This window comes from Halichoerus grypus, chromosome 12 (genome assembly GCF_964656455.1).
Source record: "Halichoerus grypus chromosome 12, mHalGry1.hap1.1, whole genome shotgun sequence".
NCBI lineage: Eukaryota > Metazoa > Chordata > Mammalia > Carnivora > Phocidae > Halichoerus > Halichoerus grypus.
Window position 1 is genome coordinate 98,836,968 of NC_135723.1, and position 18,184 is coordinate 98,855,151.

Consider the following 18,184-nt stretch of genomic DNA (forward strand, 5'->3'; position numbering starts at 1 on the left):
CACCAGCGTGCATGACAGAAGGGGTAATAGCAGGAATAATGATGAGCCTGGGAAGTCCCTTAGTCCTTCCCTCCCGGAAGCACTGATACCATTCACTCCTTCTCTATTGGGAGGCCCGCAAATATATGACTACTTCACTTTCCACTCCAGTGGAACGCTGACTTATGTTTAATTTTGTGGAGGGCATAGGTCAATACTTTATTAGTTTCTTATATCATTACAGTGGTTTAATTCCACAGAAGATATCTGGGAAGAGAAGAGAGAAGGATATATACGTTGGAACTTGCCCTTTCATTTGGCCTGTGAGTCAGTTTGTTTTAATTTTTGTTTTGTTTTCAATATTTCCATGTGTCCAGAGCAGCCAATTCACAATTGAGATGCCTATCAAAAACCTCATGACCTCATTAGCTTTTCGTAATTTGGTTTCAGGGTGGGCTATGGGTCCTTGGCCCTTGAAAGGGTATTTCAGCAAATTTTCCTTCTTTAGTTCTGAATAGAAAGTAGGACTACTTGGTGAAGTGTCTCCAAAAAAAAAGATGCACAGCTCTCAGGACCCACAATCCCTCCCCCTGCCGGTGTCTTCCAAACCTCCTGTGGTTCAGACAGAGACCATCTCTGTACATAGAGGTGTGGGCACCAGATTTAAGGACACAGGGCCTTGGTATACAGTGGAGATGTGTGATGAAGATCCTGCTGAAGAAGACAAAGTGTTGTCAAGATGATCCTGGACTGTTCTACTAACAATGCACTTTTCATATATTTGAAGCCATAAGAGGATCGCCAGGAACCTCACACAGTGACGTCTATTTGGTATTAACCTCTGACGCATGTCCACCCATGACAGGAAAGTTCCAAAGAGCAAACATTCCGCAAACCTGACGTGGATAAAGTCAGGTGTTCGTCAACACCATTCAGTGAGGCTTCTCGCTCATATGAAGTGCAACTAAAATTAGCCCAACTTCATTCAAAAGAAATATGAGGAGAACAAATATGTGGTGTGCATCTACTAGATAGGAGGAACCTGCTCTCCTGTCCAGAAGAGAAGTATCTTAACAAGTTACTCTAACAACGTGCAAGTAATAGGAAGAGGATATAGATGGGGACGCCTGGGTGGCTCAGTAGGTTAAGCATCTGCCTCCAGCTCAGGTCATGATCCCGGGGTCCTGGGATCGAGCCCTGCATCCGGCTCCCTGCTCAGCGGGGAGCCTGCTTCTCCCTCTGCCTACCATCCCCTGCTTGTGCTCCCACGGGCGTGCGCTCTCTCTCAAATAAACATTTTTAAAAAAGGAAAGGCATATAGCAGAGAGGGTAGTAGCAGTTTGGGCTGGTCACAAGGCCATGGCATGTAACATGAGATCTCCCTTTGGGAAGGGGGTGGGTCTAAGTAGAGTGGGATCAGGATTGCCCCATGGAATGGGATTGCCCAATTCAGAGGTTGTTCCTAAAACATAAATAAAAAGGAGCCCTTATTGACAAGCTCCTCCACTTAATAGCCCTGCGTTTTCTGGCAAGTTATCGAACTCTGTTTCCTTATTTGTGAAATGGGAATAAGGCTACCTGTTTTAATGGGGTTTGTGTGTGTGTTCAATGAAAATACACACGATGGGGCGCCTGGGTGGCTCAGTTGTTAAGCGTCTGCCTTCGGCTCAGGTCATGATCCCAGGGTCCTGGGATCGAGCCCTGCATCGGGCTCCCTGCTCAACCAGGAGCCTGCTTCTCCCTCTTCCACTGCCCCTGCTTGTGTTTCCTCTCTAGCTGTCTCTCTCTCTGTGTCAAATAAATCTTTAAAAAAAAAAGAAAAGAAAAGAAAATACACACGAAAACATCAAGCATCGTCTGTCATCCAATAAATGCTCTTTCCCTTCCTTCCTTCCCAGTTCCCTCCTCTTTCTTAAAAGCAAAACAAGTGAGAAAGCAGCTGTTGGCATCATTATCAACAGGGCCTTCAGGATCAAGGCTCCTGTTCTATGGCTTGCAGTTCGACCCACGGAACACATCCTAGTGTTTCTGCGGGCAACGTCTGCTCCCTCCATGAGCCACAATCCAGAGGAGAGGCCATCAATCACACAGACACGAACCAAGGGCCAATTGAAGTGTAAGCTTGTGCTGAGGAAGCACAGAAAGGAGGGGAATTAATCATCCTGGGGGTGGGAGGAATAGATCGGAGAAGACTTGCAAAAATATCTGAGCTGTTCCTTAAAGGTTTTAAGGTTGGGGGGGCACAAGGACCACATTATCTTACTTATTTTTTACTGCAGGGATTCAATATTTGCTCTTCTGCAATTCATAAAAGTTATAGAGGAACCTAACGAAAAAATAAGTTCAACCCATCCAACTCATCTGATCTGAAACAGAAAAAGACTCATAATGAATATGTCAACACTTCCAAGTTTTTCATTTCTTCTCGAAAGCAATTTCATCTGCAAATGAATTATGCACTCCAGGGCTAGACAAGACCTCCATTCCTACGCTCCAGAAAAATGTGTTTACTTCACTTTACATTTCTTACAGCTCAGTAGGAAAGCAGTTGCAATGCAGTTTGTGATGTGGTGTAGGGTTTGAGATGTCAGTCCTCTCTTTCCCTCCCCAGAATACAGCAACGCTTATACACCCAAGGTTGGAGAGTTCATTGCCCCCCTCCCCCAAGCACGTGAAGTCCATAAATCATCTCTCAAGAAAGAAGATGAGGTTCCGGGATTTCTATTTTGTCTGGCATGAAAACTAAAGTCCAATCTGTGAGGCTCTCTTAAGGACTGTGATTCTCGAAGCTGGTTTTTAGTACAATAGGCCGAGCGGGTTGTTTCCCCAGGCACGGGTAACTGAAAGCAGGTTTTTATCTCACATAAATGTGTCTCCTCTCTGAAAAAATAAATGCATCTTAACATGCGGTCTGAGGTTCCGAAGGGTTACACGCTGCCCCTCTCCCCACTCAGGAGAGCGAAGAGGCCACCGGGATTGAGCGCAAGATCGGGCGGACGGTGGGGCCCGGAGCGGGTCCTGAGCCAGTGTTGAGATGCCCTCTAGTGGTCAGTCGCCATAACCAGTGCTGAGCGCGCGGAAAGGGGAACTTGCTTGGAGGCCGTTTCTACACACTCATCGCATCCCATCCGGAGGCATGGGTTGTACACCGGACGTTTGTATCTATTAAGAAATACCGGGATGGCAGTGGGATGTGGTGTTGCTTACACAAACGGGAGCTTGTCGTCGTGTCCCGAGGGCATGACCCAGGGACTGTCCTTACACGTGCACGTCTCACAGTGACGCTGGAGGGTCCCAGGAAGTGTTTGCTGAGTGACTGAGTAGACGAATGAGTCGAGTTCATAACGAATGAGGGTTGTGAGCACACCCCGTGCGCTTGGTGGATTCTTTCTACCTTCTGAGGCACATTTGATGCACATTCTCCCCTCAGCCACCACGTAGGGAACAAAAAGAATGAGCTCGCCCCCACCTCCCCAACACGTGTGACATGAGGAAGTGTGTTCCAAATGCTGGAGGGGACAGCAACAAAAAAACTCTGTGGGTGGAAGGGAGGGTCCAGGCCCGTAGTTCAAAAGCGAAGTGAAGGAAGGGCATCAAACAGGAAGTGGAAGGGGGGGCGCCTGGCAGTTGGTTAAGTGTCAACTCTTGATTTCAGCTCAGGTCATGATCTCCGGGTTGTGGGATCGAGCCCCGCATTGGGCTCCGCGCTCAGCAGGGCATCTGCTTGCCCCTCCCTGCCTCAAAAATAAATAAATCTTTAAAAAGAAAAAGAAAGAAAAGAAGTGGAAGAGAATATTCTCTTCATCTATCCAGTAAATAGCTGCCACTCTGTCAAGCATCCCACCTGGTACTGTCCCCCTAGGGCCACCACCAGCAGAAGTTAGACTGGAAAAACAGACTGTGGAAACGAGCCCGTCTACCAGCCTGACTCTGTGTCCCCCGTGAAAATGACATCAGGATCTGGATTTTCAGGCCCATGGTTTCGACGTGAGCTTGTGGGTTTAACCCCTTTGGCCGAACACCACAAATGCAGAGTGGGGGTGACAGTGAAATAATTGATGTGTTCCTGAAGCCTCCACCACCTGGGCTAGCTCTGAAATCCTGTCCTGCTCCCGGAGATGGATGCCAAGGACGCTGGGGTCATAGAGATCAGACGACCCATCAAAGGAGATAAAGTAAAAATGGGGAGAGGACAGGAGGACAGATGGAGGAGTCAACACTGGGGTGACCCTGCTCTCCCCTCATTGCCAGTATTCTGTGTACTTGCTAGGGATCATGGCAGCCTAGCTTTGCGATGGCACGGGGTCCAGGCCGGCACGATCTCTGGGCTGTACCTCTTAGGATCTGCATCCTCTTAGGCATCATAACTGAATCCCAGTAGCTCAGTTTCCCCAACCGTAAAATGGGGCACACAAGACTATGGGCCCACAGGGTTGTTGGCAGATTCGTTGAAATAATATGTATAAACATCCGAAGGTGGGATCTGACCTACAGTTGACCTTCAAGAAATGTGAGATGCTACATTGATGAGGGGGAAGAAGCTGAGAATTACCTCAGTCCATTTTGTGATGGCTTTCTCTCTTTCACACACACACACACACACACACACGTGAAGACTCTTCTCACATGTCGCACATCATTTCCCCTTGTCTTTCTTCCACCCCTTTTCTTCACCACCCCTGCCAACTTCTCCCACCCCTCCCCACTTCCTACTTCTTGGAACAGGCTCCAAACACAGCATTAAAAGATGTTAGTGTTTCCAGAAAGCAGAGCTTCGAAGCTTTCTATAAGCCAGCAGACTGGCCGTCAGACTGAGCTTCCGGACCCGTGGCATTTCCCCCACGTTCTGAAGTCACTCTGTATATAACGATTTTCCTGAAACACCTTTCCGCTCTTTCACCTGGAACAGAGTTTGAAGGATGTGGTTATCAGTCCTCTGATAATGCCCATTTTTAGACTCCATCCTGAATATTGTTGCTGCTGCCAAAACCTACTGGCAAAGTAATATCGATAGAGCCTCGGTACTGAAGAGGATGTGTTTGCGGAGGTTTTTTTTTTTTTAATATCAAGGACTTTAACTATATTACTGTTAAAATCAATAGAAATGTAACCTTTTCAACCACATAAAATGAGTTCGCTTTTATTATTAGTCTTTTTCTGCCATTAGAGTGTCATGATTGCAAAAGGAACCAGGTCAACTTAAGCTTTATTGAAAGACCATTAAAGAAACAAACTCAAGTTCATTTAAATACTGAAGCCAGTGCATTAAAAAGATCAATAAAGTAAAATCACCTGAGGTTGCTTTACTTAAACACCCCACATTTGAGAATCGTTCCATAGCCTCAATTTGAGCAAACCTATAAACCTAGAAGACCAGCCAATAAAGAAGAAAATGCTGTTTCATTACGTAGGTTTAGAACCGTAAAGCCCTTCACTTTAGTCTGATTAAACATATAGCATTTAAATTTTCTCTCAGTATTTTAAAACATCACCTGGCAAAGAATCATTGCTCGATGAATACCATTTACTTAGGAAAACCATTAGCTCCCTAGGTCAGGAGAATGACAATGATAGAAAACACCATTTCATTTCTTTTAAAAATAACAAACACAGAATTAGCTCGATTGAAAGGGAGTCTTAGCCTTGCAGGGAGTCAGGAAATTCTCTTTCTAACAGCACTGAGCATGATATCTTGCACATGGTAATGCGTATTAAATCGAATAGTTGTGACGGACACCATGGACTTGATTAGACCCAAAGCTCCTGGTGCCTCAGGTTCCCCATATCTGAGTGGGATCATACCCTTCCATATCTCCTTCCCTAGACACGAGAACAAAGATCATTGTCACAATCCTCTTCAAGTTCTTCCTTAGATACTATAATGTAAATTACAAACTTGAGTGGTAAAGCTTGGTTAGGATGATTTTAGAATCAAAATGATCCTTCCAGGATATTGAGTCCAACCTGTGACCCAACCTGGAATCACCACCCGTCCCTGCCTGACATCACCAGATACAGGAAACATTCTATTCTTGATTGAAAAACCATTTATTATGTTTTTCTAATCATAAAATTAAGTATATTTATTGTAGAACGTTCAGAAAAGAACACAGAGGAAAATTAAGTTGGCCTGAGAGTTCTGTTGAAAGCCGGTATCTCCATGTTTCCACGAAAGCCACCTTGCCTACTCAAGGGCCTTGGTAAGACACTTCTGTCTTCCTTCTCCACTGGCTCGTTCCCATAAGCAAACAAACATGCGTATTTCTCTCTCTTAAAACAAAGTTCTCTCCTGACCCCACTCTCCCCATTTCTTTGTCTTTCTTGGCAATAAAACTCCTGGAGATAGTCAGCTATGCTCACTGTTTTGGGTCCTTCTCCCATTCTCTCACACTCTCTCTCTCTTATTTCTTTTTCCCAGTCACCTTTACTGAAATGTCAATTCCATGCAATGCAGGGTGCACACTTGCAGTATACCAATTGGGGAGTTTTGACAAATGTGCACACCCAGGTAACCAAGACCACAGTTCAAATAGAGGACATTTCCAACACCCCAGAAGGTTCCCTCAACCCCTTTCTTGTCAATCCCCTCCAACAACCGCCCCAAGCAACCACTCATCAAATTTCTATTTCCATGTGTATAAAACCACATGTTCAGGGGCACCTGGGCGGCTCAGTCAGTTGAGCATCCAACTCTTGGTTTCAACTCAGGTCATGATCCCATGGGTCATGAGATTGAGCCCTCCATTGGGCTCTGTGCTCAGCAGGGGGTCTGCTTGAGATTCTGCTCCTCCCACTGGCTCACTTGCTCTCTCTCTCTCTCTCTCAAATAAATAAATAAACCTAAAACCCCATGTTCATTTTTACCTGTTCCATAATTTTATATGAATGGAATCATAGAGTATATAATCTTTTATGTCTGGCTCCTTTCACTCTGCATAATGGTTCTGAGATCCATTCTTCTTGTATCTGTAGTTGTATTTTCATTGCTGGGAAGTATTACATTTATGGATAGATCACCATGTGTTTATTCATTCACTTTTTGATGAAAATGGTGGATCATTTCCAGTTTGGGAATATTATGAACAAACCTGTTACGAACATTTGCATACACACACACACACACACACACACACACACAGGACTTTTTTTTTTTTTTTTTTTTTTCATTTCTCCTGAGTAAATATCTGGGGATAGAATTGATGGGCTCTCTGGTTAGTATATGTTTAACTTGTTTTCTGTTTTCTGTTACCTCCAGCAAAGCCAGAGAGTTCCAGTTGCTCCACATACCCACCAGCACTTGATAGTGTCAGTCTTTCTCATTACAGCCGCTGAAGTGGGTACATGGTGCTATCTAGTCTTAGTTGTAATTTTCATTTCCCTTCTGAGGAGTGATGTTGAGAAACTTCTCCTGTGCTTATTGATCATTGACAAATCTTTTGTGAAGCACCTGTTCAAATCCTTTGCCCCCTTTTTTATTGAAATATTTGCCTTCTGATTACTGAGTTTTAGGAGTTTTTTACAGGTTTGGTATACAATTCCGTGGCTATATGTGTGTACTGTGAATATTTTCCTCTTCATTTTCTCTTACACTGATTCTCAGTCATGCTTTTGCCCACTTCCCAAAACTACTCTCATCAAGATCATCAGTGACCTCCTCACTACTAAATCTAACTTTCAGTTCCCATATTACTCCACTTTAGGGCAATATTCGACACAAGTGATCCCTTGAATTTCAGGACATTACCTTGCTCTTGTATCCTCCTGCCTGGCTCGCCCTTCTGCTCAGTCTCTTTGCTTGTTCCTCTCCTTCCTACCCTCCCTTAGTTGGTGCACTTCTGGGCTCAGCCTTTAGTCCTTTTCTCCCTCCTGTTTTTATTCACTCCTTTGGTGATTTCATCCCAGATTATTATCTCAACTCGAACCTCTCCCAGAACTCCAGACTCATACACCACGCTGACTGCAGGGTATCTAATAAACATTCAAACTCAATATTTCCAAATCTCACCCCTTATCTGCTCCCCCCCAAACCTGCCTCATCTGTAGCCTTTCCAATGTCACTTAACGGCTACTCCATCCTTCCACTGCTCAGCCTTAAATCCTGGGAATATTGCTGGAATATCACTCTCTCACTCCCACATAGAGTCTGTCAGAAGATCAGAGTGGCTCTACCTTGAAAACATCCATACACTGACTCCTCTCACCCCTCAGAGCTGCTGAGCTCCCTTCTTGACAGATGCCCCATGAACACACATCGATTCAGCAGCGTTTGGGTGAGGCATCTTTTCCCTGCCAGGACCCTTGTTTTGAACCTAAATTCAGCCCTGTGAATATTCTATTGAATATCCCTCCTTTTTTTTTTTTAAGTAAGTCTATTTAAATCCCATTTTACTCATTTTCACCATAGCTTCTACACTATTCATATATTTTTTTTAATCCTCATCCTATTGTTAGCTCACCCTCTGCAGACTTCTAGAACCAACTTTCCAGAGTCAGGCCAAAATTCACACCTTAAGAACAGAGTCCCCCAAAAGACTGCCTTCACCTCAGCCATCAGCTGCAAGTTCAGGGATCCCAGGCCACCCTCATCTCTGACCGGCTGGCTACAAATTCACTAATCTCTCGGTCTCAGCAGTTTGGAACTCGGGAAGGCACTATACTAAAGATTATGGTTTTATTAAAAAGGATGCAAATTGGGACCATCCGAAGTGAGGGATACAGAGGGTGAGATTTGGGAGAGTCCAAAGGCAAAGCTTCCTTGTTCTCAGGACACGTCACTCTCCCGGCACCTTGATGTGACCACACAAGAGTACTGCAGACAGGGAATTGCAGCTTGGGCTTCCGTGTCCAGAGGGTTTTTATGGGTTTATTATGTGGGCACAACTGATACATCCATTGGCCGCCAGGTCAAACTCAATCTCCAGCCTTCAATCAGATCACCTTGATTCACAATTCCCAGCAACCTTCCCTCCCTGATAGAAATCCAGTGTCCACCCCCACCCCAGGATTTCCAGGGGTCCTCTCTGTCTCTAGGCTCTTTCTTCCGTGGCTGCTCTCTCTGAGCCACAACACCCCCATCAAAATGCAGCTCGCACCTTCTGCAGTGTGCAAACACATACAGCCGCTCAAAGCAGTCACTGACCAGCAGCCCTTACCGGGTCTTGGGGGTGGGGGGGCGGAAGACACAGCGTATTGAATGAAGTCTTGAGCAACAAGCTGCCGAGTGCCACACATTAGATACCAGCATCCTCAGCAGGCCTTCTACCCATCATCCCTCTGTAGAGCTTTCTCACAGCTCTCACCCCATGGGGTGCTGGGCTCTTTTCTCTCTGATTCCTTCCCCCTGCTCTCCACCTCCTTCCTCACCTGTCTCCAGGTCTCCACACCATTATATGCAACAAGAACTTGGGGCACCTGAGTGGCTCAGTCAGTTAAGCATCCAACTCTTGCTTTTGGGCTCAGGTCATGACCTCCATGTCATGGGATCGAGCCCTGCGTCAGGCTCTGTACTCAGCTCAGTCTGCTGAAGATTATCTCTCCCTCTCCCTCTCTCCCTCTGCTCCTCCTCCTGCCCATGCGCACTCACTCTCTCTCTCAAATAAATAAATAAAATATTAAAAAAAAAGAAGAAGAAGTAGACTCTTCCCAAGACAGGGTCCAAACTTCTAGGCCCAGATCAGTGAGGCCCTCAGCAGACACAAAACCTTGAATTTTCCCTCCTAATAAAGAAATTGTGGTTACAAATAACAACAATAAGTCGGGGGGATGTAACATCAGAATAAGAATAAATAACCCCAGCCATGCTTGGCTCAAATTGAGACTCTGCCCCCCTGGTATTCAAAGCCTTGGACAATCTAGCATCCCTTTACTACTTTCCATTGTCATTTATCATTTCTCTCCAGAACGCACCCTAAGAGCCGATGAGGCTGGTCACCTCAGTACCCCCAGAGATGCATGTGTGCCTCCACTCGGCAAAGTTCTGTCCTTAACCGTGATGACGGTTATTCTCTGAATCACACATTTTAGAGTTGGGGGTAATACTTTATACTCATTTTTCATATATTGTTTCATTCTATTCCCTAATTGTTTTTTCAATCTTATTTCCAAAACAGGAGTAGAAGCCCCTTGAACCCAACTGGGCACATCTCTTTATGCACATCTTCAGCTTCACTCCCGGCCCAGTTCACACAGTGGCTGGACAATAAAATCTCATGGAAGTCCTTGCATAGCACTAGGTGTTAGGAGTCCTAGAAAGAGATGTGGTCGGGGGGGTAGCTTGAGTCTTATGCCAGGGTCTCCCTCTTCCCACGGGGAAGCCCCCTCCACGTCAGGTCACCCTGTGATCACCAGTCGCCTATGGCCTGGATGCCTATGGGACAGGTGCACTGGACAGGAGTAACCTTCTTAGGAGTGCGCACTGGCAGCCACCTCCAGTTGCTGCCGCCAGCCTGCTCACTTCTGAAGATCTGATCAATTGCATCCTTCCGTGAGGTGCTCATCTTCACATGAAGTCCTTGTGTCTGGACCAGCGGTAGTGAGGGTGCCATGTTGAGAACCCGACAATCAGAGAAGCCATCCACTTCCACACCGACCAGTCCCAACCTCAGCAGAGAAGCAACGTGACACCAATAACATCAGCCACACCAGACCACCAACAGTTTCGCTGTTTGTCAATTGACTAGACAGATGTTTCCTAATACATCATTTTTATTGATGGCCTCATTAACACTCGCCCACATGACTCACCCAGAATTCACCAGGAACCAAATTTAAACAACCCCTGAAGACACATGCTTGACAGATTGAGATTATGGGGCTAATAAGACTAAAATAGAAACGGCCTCCATCATATTTGTCGTGTCAACATCGTTTCCCATCATCGCTCTCATTCTTGTTTTGTTATTCTTTTCACTTAATTATTAAAATGTTTGCCATTACATTATATACTTTCAGCAACATGTTAATACCTATTTTCAAAACCGACTGTTTCTAATTCTGCTTTTTACTCTATTTCTTTGTTTTCTTTCTCCCTTTTACCACCCATTTATTTGTTTTTCCTTACTCCTGGAAAGTCTTTTTACAGTCTCCCATAATGTGTTTTGCCTTGAGCTCTTCAGGAAAATATGCTGTCTGAAATGATTTCCTTGATGCTAATGATGTAAATTATTATCTAAAGCACCACTATGTGTCATGATTCAGTTGAATGATTACTGAGGTGACTTCAGATATGAAAGTGTATAAAAACCACGAGCTATGCTCATACTAGATCTCTAAGAAGGAACGTGGAGGTGTAATTACTAGAGATTAGTTCAGATATGGATTTTTAAACCTGACCTTTATCTTTTGAATTCTCATGTGCAAGTCAAAACCTGAATGTCCTAGAGATTTTCTGACCAGATTCTTTGAAAAAACTGTATAGGGTTTGGGTCATTCCTGCTATAAAAGTCTTTAAAATCAAAGCTGTTAGGGGCACCTGGGTGGCTCAGTTGGTTGAGCATCTGACTTCAGCTCAGGTCATGATCTCGGGGGTCCTGGGATGGAGCCCCACATCCTCAGCGGGGAGTCTGCTTCTCTCTCTCCCTCTGCCCCTCCCCCTGCCCACCCCTCACCCCCACCCCTGCTCATGCTCTCTCTCAAATATAAATAATCTTTAAAAGAAAATTAATGCTGTTAAAGAAATGCTATATCAGCTGTGACAGGAGAATTACTCCTCTCATTCATTGAGATTTATTAAAATGATACAGATTTATTGATACAGAATCAATTTTCCTTTTTTTTTTTAACAATTTATGATTTAAATAGTATTCAGTGTTTTTCCAGTAGGTGGAGTGTTAGGCTAGGTGAAGCAGATCAACATTTGAGAGCTAATTTTTTTCCTTTTTACAGTGTTGAGGGATTTTTTATATAAAACATAAATCACCTAATGGATTCACTAATTCTTTTAATTGCATCAATACCACAAAATTCCAGTTGCACTGGACCTCATGAGGCAGATCTATTGTGCTAATTACATCACCATAGTAACGATGATGTGAGGACAACAGCAGTAAGTACTTATAATGCCTTTCATTTTAAAATTGCTCATCAAGCCATCAGTGAAAACCTCTTGACATCTCTGAGACAGAAATAACTCACACATACGGCAAGGAAGGATCTGTGTCTTAAATCCCGTATTTCTTAAGCCTTAAGCATTTCTGGAAAAGAAACTTCCTTGTGAGTTTATTAATATTGGTTCAAGGCTGATGCTACCTTGTCTAGTCTGTGAACTTGGGCAAAATCACTAACTCTCCCTGGGACCCCCCCTCCAGGTGTGGGGAAGTGGAGATGAACTGGCTGTCTCTGGGCACCTCGCTGCTTAAAAATCCCTAACCGAACCTGACTTTTATATAAGCATTTCCTCAAAGCTGAATATTAGGAGCCACATTGGCTGAGAACCTTACATACACATGGCAGAGACAGCTCTGGTTAGGACGTGTGGGTCTAGGACCTGAACATGAGCGAACCCTGCCCAGCTTTATATAAAGGCCGGGTGGCCCTTCTTCCCGCTCTGCACCCTCACTAGGATCAGCTGCTGTGAATCATGGGCTGAAGGACACCTCATAGTGATGCCTGGGAGCCCCATCTTAGCAGAAGGGTCTGCTCAAAGCCCCAGGGACCTGTGTTTCTGCAAAAACACTACTTGTTAGGCCCAGAGTAGCGAGACCTGTTCAAGGGAACCTGAAGTATTATCTGGCCCAACCTCCTTGTTCTGTAAACGGGGAAGCTGAAGTCCAAGGAGTCTTTGTGACATGTTGAATGTCAGCGCTGTTGAGTGACAGAGTGAGGACCTGACTCCCAGCCCTATTCTCCCTCCCGCAGAACACCCTCCTCTCTCACACTGGAAATCTGGAAGAGTCCCCATAGAGACTTTCACAGGAGAGCAAGACTCCCACCTTCCCACCCTCCAAAGAAGAGAAACGAGGCCCTAGCAAACCAGGTGTTGGGGACAGTGGAGCAGTAACGAGAGAAAATGAGTAAAGACCAGCCATTTTTTCTCCTCTTTGCATCCCCATGGCCAGCTGGCTCATATTTGAAGAGAGTCCCCAACTCCCATTTGCAAGGTGTTTTCCATTCTAGGAATGGGCCAGCGGATTCAGCTGGATCGTTCCTAGCTGTGGAGGCAGGGTCTCCTTTGCATTGTCTTGGAGTAGAAGGATCCCAGAGCCAGACGCAGACTCAAGAGAAGGGCTAAGGAGGTGGTGGTTGAGCCCGGCTCGTAGGGGCCCGGGGCTGAGGCGGAGGGTTAGTAAGAAGTGAGTGGTCAGATACTAATTCCCAGACTAAGAAATCATTCATTGTATCTGGTGAAAGGAGAACAGAAGCATCTGCACCTACAAAGCCTGAATGAAGCGTGGGTTAGACAACGTAGTGGGTCCAAAGGACTGAGAGGGGTTGAGGAGGGTCAGAGCAGAGATGCAACAGGGAGCAGAGAACGCTCTGCTTTTCCCTCTCCTGGCTCTAAGATGCCGCCTTCTCCTCTGATCTTGTCCTGAAGAGGCAAAGGCTCCCTGGCTTGGGTCTCTGCAGATAACTGAGTTACTCGGTTAACTCCCCATTCACGGAGGCGGCCGCGTAACACACCCAGGCAGCTCCATGGCAGACATTCATCACTAACCAGTCCTAAAAGCTTGCCTGTTTCTCACAAATTCCATGGTTCTGTTGCAGAGGAGAGTGTTTCTTGACCTCTCTCTTCTCTTTAAGTATCTCTGTAAGTGGGGCTTATGTGCCGTTTAGGCCAAAATCAAACTCGGGTAGAAGGCAGGGTGACCTCTGACCGGATCAGCATCCCAGGGGGCCACCTACCTTCTGCATCCCTGGTTGTTCTTGGAATTGGAGGGATGGTCCCATGGCCTGACAGTATGGGCTGGGGAAGAGGTATGCTGGCCCCCACGATGAGGCGCTTGTGGTTCTCAACCGTGGGGTCCCCGGACCGGGCTACACTGAGTAGTGGGCCAACATCCACTCCCAGAGGTTCTGGGAGCAGTGCGGAGTGTCCCAAAGCATAAAGATTCAGAGTCACAGATCAGCCATCCGTCTTCAAGGATGCAGTCAGGCCTACTCATCCAAACCTGATGGCTGTGAAGTTCGGGGCGGCGGGGGGGCTCCCGTCACTGGGTCATCCATAGAGCTGTCCTCAAAGAACCGAGTTCCAGTGGAAGTAAAAGCGAGGCTTCCCGTGCCTTAAACACACACGCGCGCTCGCAGACCATCCGTGTGCTCTGCTAGTGATGACTCATTTAGTAAGTGCTCAGCACCTCAGATGATACAGGCCCATTTCGTGTGGGTCATAGAAGGGCCAGGAGGTCGACTAGATAACGCTGCAGGAAAGAAACAGCCCCAAGTCCAAAGGTGAGTTTACTCCCTGGGCTCTGACTCCCGGTGTGTTCCCTCCCTGCCTGCTCAGCCCACTGCTCCCGGGAGGGAGGTGGGTAGGGCTTGGCCCTCATCCTCACGGAGTCACCATCTAGCCAGGGGACAGGAAAGGACAGGCCTCAGCCCCATTGCAGGCGACAGACCCACAAAAACTCCAGTTTTGCCTCCCACCCTCGTGTACATTTACTGTGTCCTCTCCATTCACGAGAACAGAGTGACTTGGAGTCAGGAGGAGGCAGAAAACATTTAAGTGAATGAACCCCTGGTGCTGGGCTTGAGTCTTGCTCTTTCCCTTTCTTGGCTGTGAACGGCCTGAGGCCTGCAGGGACCCGTCTGTGGACCCCCAGGCAGGATGAGGTTAAGGTGGGAGAGAAAGGCAAGGCCCCTGCTCTTCAAACATGCGTGGGAATGTCAGGTGGGGAGGGAGGGGGAGAGACGGGGCGGGGATGAGAGGAGCTGATCGTTGTTTTCACCCCTGATGTCTGTTTTCCGTGGCCTTTCCTCATGGTCAGCCTTCAACTTGGAATAAAAACATCCATCAAGATGGTCTGCTCGGAGTTCAGCGTGTCTGAGCTAATTCCCTGTATTACCCAAAACAAAGGATTCGGAAAAGAGGTGTGACGTCCCAGGCCCTTGCCCAGAGCCCCAGACACAGGCCCTCGGGCCAGTGAGTACTTTGTGTCGCTTCATCTCAGGTGGGGCAGGCCCCTCCTGGGGTGCAACCGAATCCACAGGGCTCGGTCTTTCTTCTCTGTTCCTTCCCTGCCTCCTCCATGTCGCCCCCAAAACATCAGCAAGGCTGCTGAAATCCCTTCGAGCTCCACCAAGGCCAACAGTGGCTTCAAAATGGAAATGAGCCGAAATTGGGAAATAATACCTGAACGAACATTAAAGCGCCCGACTCAGCGTGTAGGACGCGCACCACAGCCCGAGTCAGTGTGGTGGTAAATGTGGAACCAATTAGTGCTCTCTTAAGGTCGTCCCAGGGCAGAGGGAGTCACAGTCTTTAATTTTAATGGGCCTCCATTACACAAATCTCTTATTACCTCTTAACTGCCAGTGAAATGGCCACCAGCTAAATGTACAGCAAAATAGCTCACTTGGACCCCAAAGAAACTCCCTTGAAATTATTACACTTAACCATGGCAAATGCACCGGGGCTCAGGTGGAAAGAGGTGGCCACCTGGCGATAGGAGGGAAATGATGCGGTGGGACGCCTTAGGCTTCTCAGGTTGTGCTTTTCTTGCCTTATCTGATTGCATTGTCTCCTTCAAATGTAAATATTTAAAATGCCACGGAGCCTCCCCCTTCCCTGGTTGCCATGGCCGGGCTCCTTCTGGAGACTGTGCTGGCCGCTTCCCATTTGGTCTTTGTGGCCCGATGTAGCTGGGTCAGAATGCGGTTCTGCCACGTACTCTCTTTCTGACTGCGGATGCTTTTTGCATCACCAGAGAAGAGAACACCTACCCAATACCTAGTAAGTAAGGCGGGAACAGCTTAGCAAGCCTTGCATGCGGTAGTTGCTCAACGCCCGCTTCCTCCTTTCCTAGGAGAGCTGTCTGGGTCCAATCAGAGATCGAAACCACATAGTAGGTTGAACATGAGGTATTTGATGTAAGAATAATGGCGATCACGGGACACTCTAGGATAGAAGGAAACTCCAATCGAAGTTCATAGAGCTCCCCCGCCCCAGCTGAGGGTGGGTGCCCCCTGAAGGACAAACATGGAGGCTTTCAGATGTGTCGTTGGAGAAGGTGTGGTGGTTCCGCCCTCCAGAGAGCAGAGGGGTTCTGATTTGGCAGCCTGGGGTTCTGGTTTGGCCAAGCAATAAGCCAGCCTCCAGGGTGCAGGTGGGGAAGCAGGTGCATGGTGGCTGGTGGTGTGTGCATGTGCGTGTGGTGGGAGACAGAAGGCCTCCGGAACACGGGGGCTGTGGAGGAAGTGCTCAGGGCCTCTTATCTCACGTCTAGAGGGCTGGTCCCCGGGCTGCACGGTCACGGAGGGATCACACTCTGGGCCTGTGGCTCGGGCAGACCTCACTTCCTGCATGAATTAAGACTTAGGAGTGTTCGTGACATTTATAGATCAATCAAAACCAGGTAGGATCACTGATATTCTAAATGACAATCAAGATTCAAAAAACTTCTGCCTCGAAACAAAAGAAAACAAACCAACTGTAAAAAAATGTAAATGTTAGCTTTTGGTCCGGGTTCTCAACTGCATATATGTAGGAATGGGAAAAGCTGAAAGTAAGCTCTGGAGACAAAGTAGGAATTTTATTTTCCTGTGAGCTCAGTACCAGTAATATTAAATGGCTGCCAAAAAGCAAAGTCTGTCTGGTCTGGATCCAAAGAAGCAGTTCAGGAAAAAGCAGGTAACCCACTAGGTGGGTCAGGCTGCATCCGAGGACTGATTTCACTCTGCGTGCCCTGCTTTACCAGTTACACGGACATATGTCAACACATTTTTACTGAGGACCTACTATGTGCTTGGCACTGCCCTGGGCCAAAAGACATAAGAAATCTAAAAGTCTAAACATCGAAATTTGATAGTTTTTAAGATTATGTACAGTGTATTCATAAAATGGAATACCAGTCATTCATGACAAATGATTTAGTTTTTATTTATTGAATTACAGAATTTCATAATACATCTTTAAGTAATGAAAAGTAAGTGCAAAACAATGTACGCAGTTAGGTTCCATCCAGTTGTAAAAAATCAAAAGAATATACATTAAAAAGTTGACTTGATAAAAAATTAATTATCAGAGCACCTGGGTGGCTCAGACGGTTAAGTGTCTGCCTTTGGCTCAGGTCAGGTTCTTGGGGTCCTGGGATCGAGCCCCACGTCAGGCTCTCTGCTTAGCAGACAGTCTGCTTCTCCCTCTCACTCTCCCTCTACGCTCTCCTTCTCTCTCAAATATGTAAATAAAATCTTTAAAAATAATAATTATCACCAGGCATGGGTTATTTTCTGCAAATCTATACTATTATTTTCTCTATAATGAGCATATATTGTTTGTATCCATTTTTAAGTTCTTTAGCAAGACAGATGAAGGTATAAGAAGTATCTAGGGGAAGCTCATCGCTGTGAAGCGTGCAGGGTAACCTGTTATGTTGGCATTCTATGGTTATCTTTTTTGACCACGGAAGTGGAGGGACAGCAGCAGTTACCCATATGCGCCACCAGATGGCGCCAAAGCAGCTAACTAATCAGCAGCCAGCGCAGCAACTTCATGAGATTTAAAATATCTAAGCTTCTCTGGACAGAATAAGGGTTTTGTTAATGCTGCACTTAAAATTATAGAAAACTTTTCAGAATTATAGTTGAGCATGCCAGTGTTTGCTTTCACAGTGTTTTTTGGACCTCCGTTACAGTGCTGAACCAGCACCCGGGCACAATAACTCAACAGCACTGGTTCTGCAGGTCAGAGCTCCCCACGTTCCTGAGAGGTGATGAGTCTCTGACTCTGAACCCTGGCTCTCAATAACCTCTAGGTTTCTAGTAAGCAGCCTCAGGAGTCAGGTGCAGATAGTCATTAATGATGAATGATCCTTCCTCAAAGAGGCTCGTTCTCCACGTGGCCAGTGAGATTAGCTCACTTCCCGGCACTGTTTCTAGCAGCCTAGCTTCCGGCAGCTTCGCCCATCTTGGCGGTTACTAGCAGGGACCCGGGAGTGGGGCCGGTTTCTGGGGTGTGTGCTGCCGCCTTGAGCAAGCCCCTGCTTGCATGCCTGTGCTGGGAAGGGACGCAGTGTTTCCGCTGACCCGCACCTCACCTGCCGCTTACCTGAGC

The 18,184-nt window shown here is 46.6% G+C and overlaps 1 protein-coding gene across 1 annotated transcript in view; it reads left to right on the plus strand.

Moving 5' to 3' along the window:
* CNTNAP2 (contactin associated protein 2) overlaps positions 1-18,184 on the plus strand; it is a 1,879,707-nt gene that overhangs the window by 1,742,581 nt on the left and 118,942 nt on the right. The window lies entirely within an intron of this gene.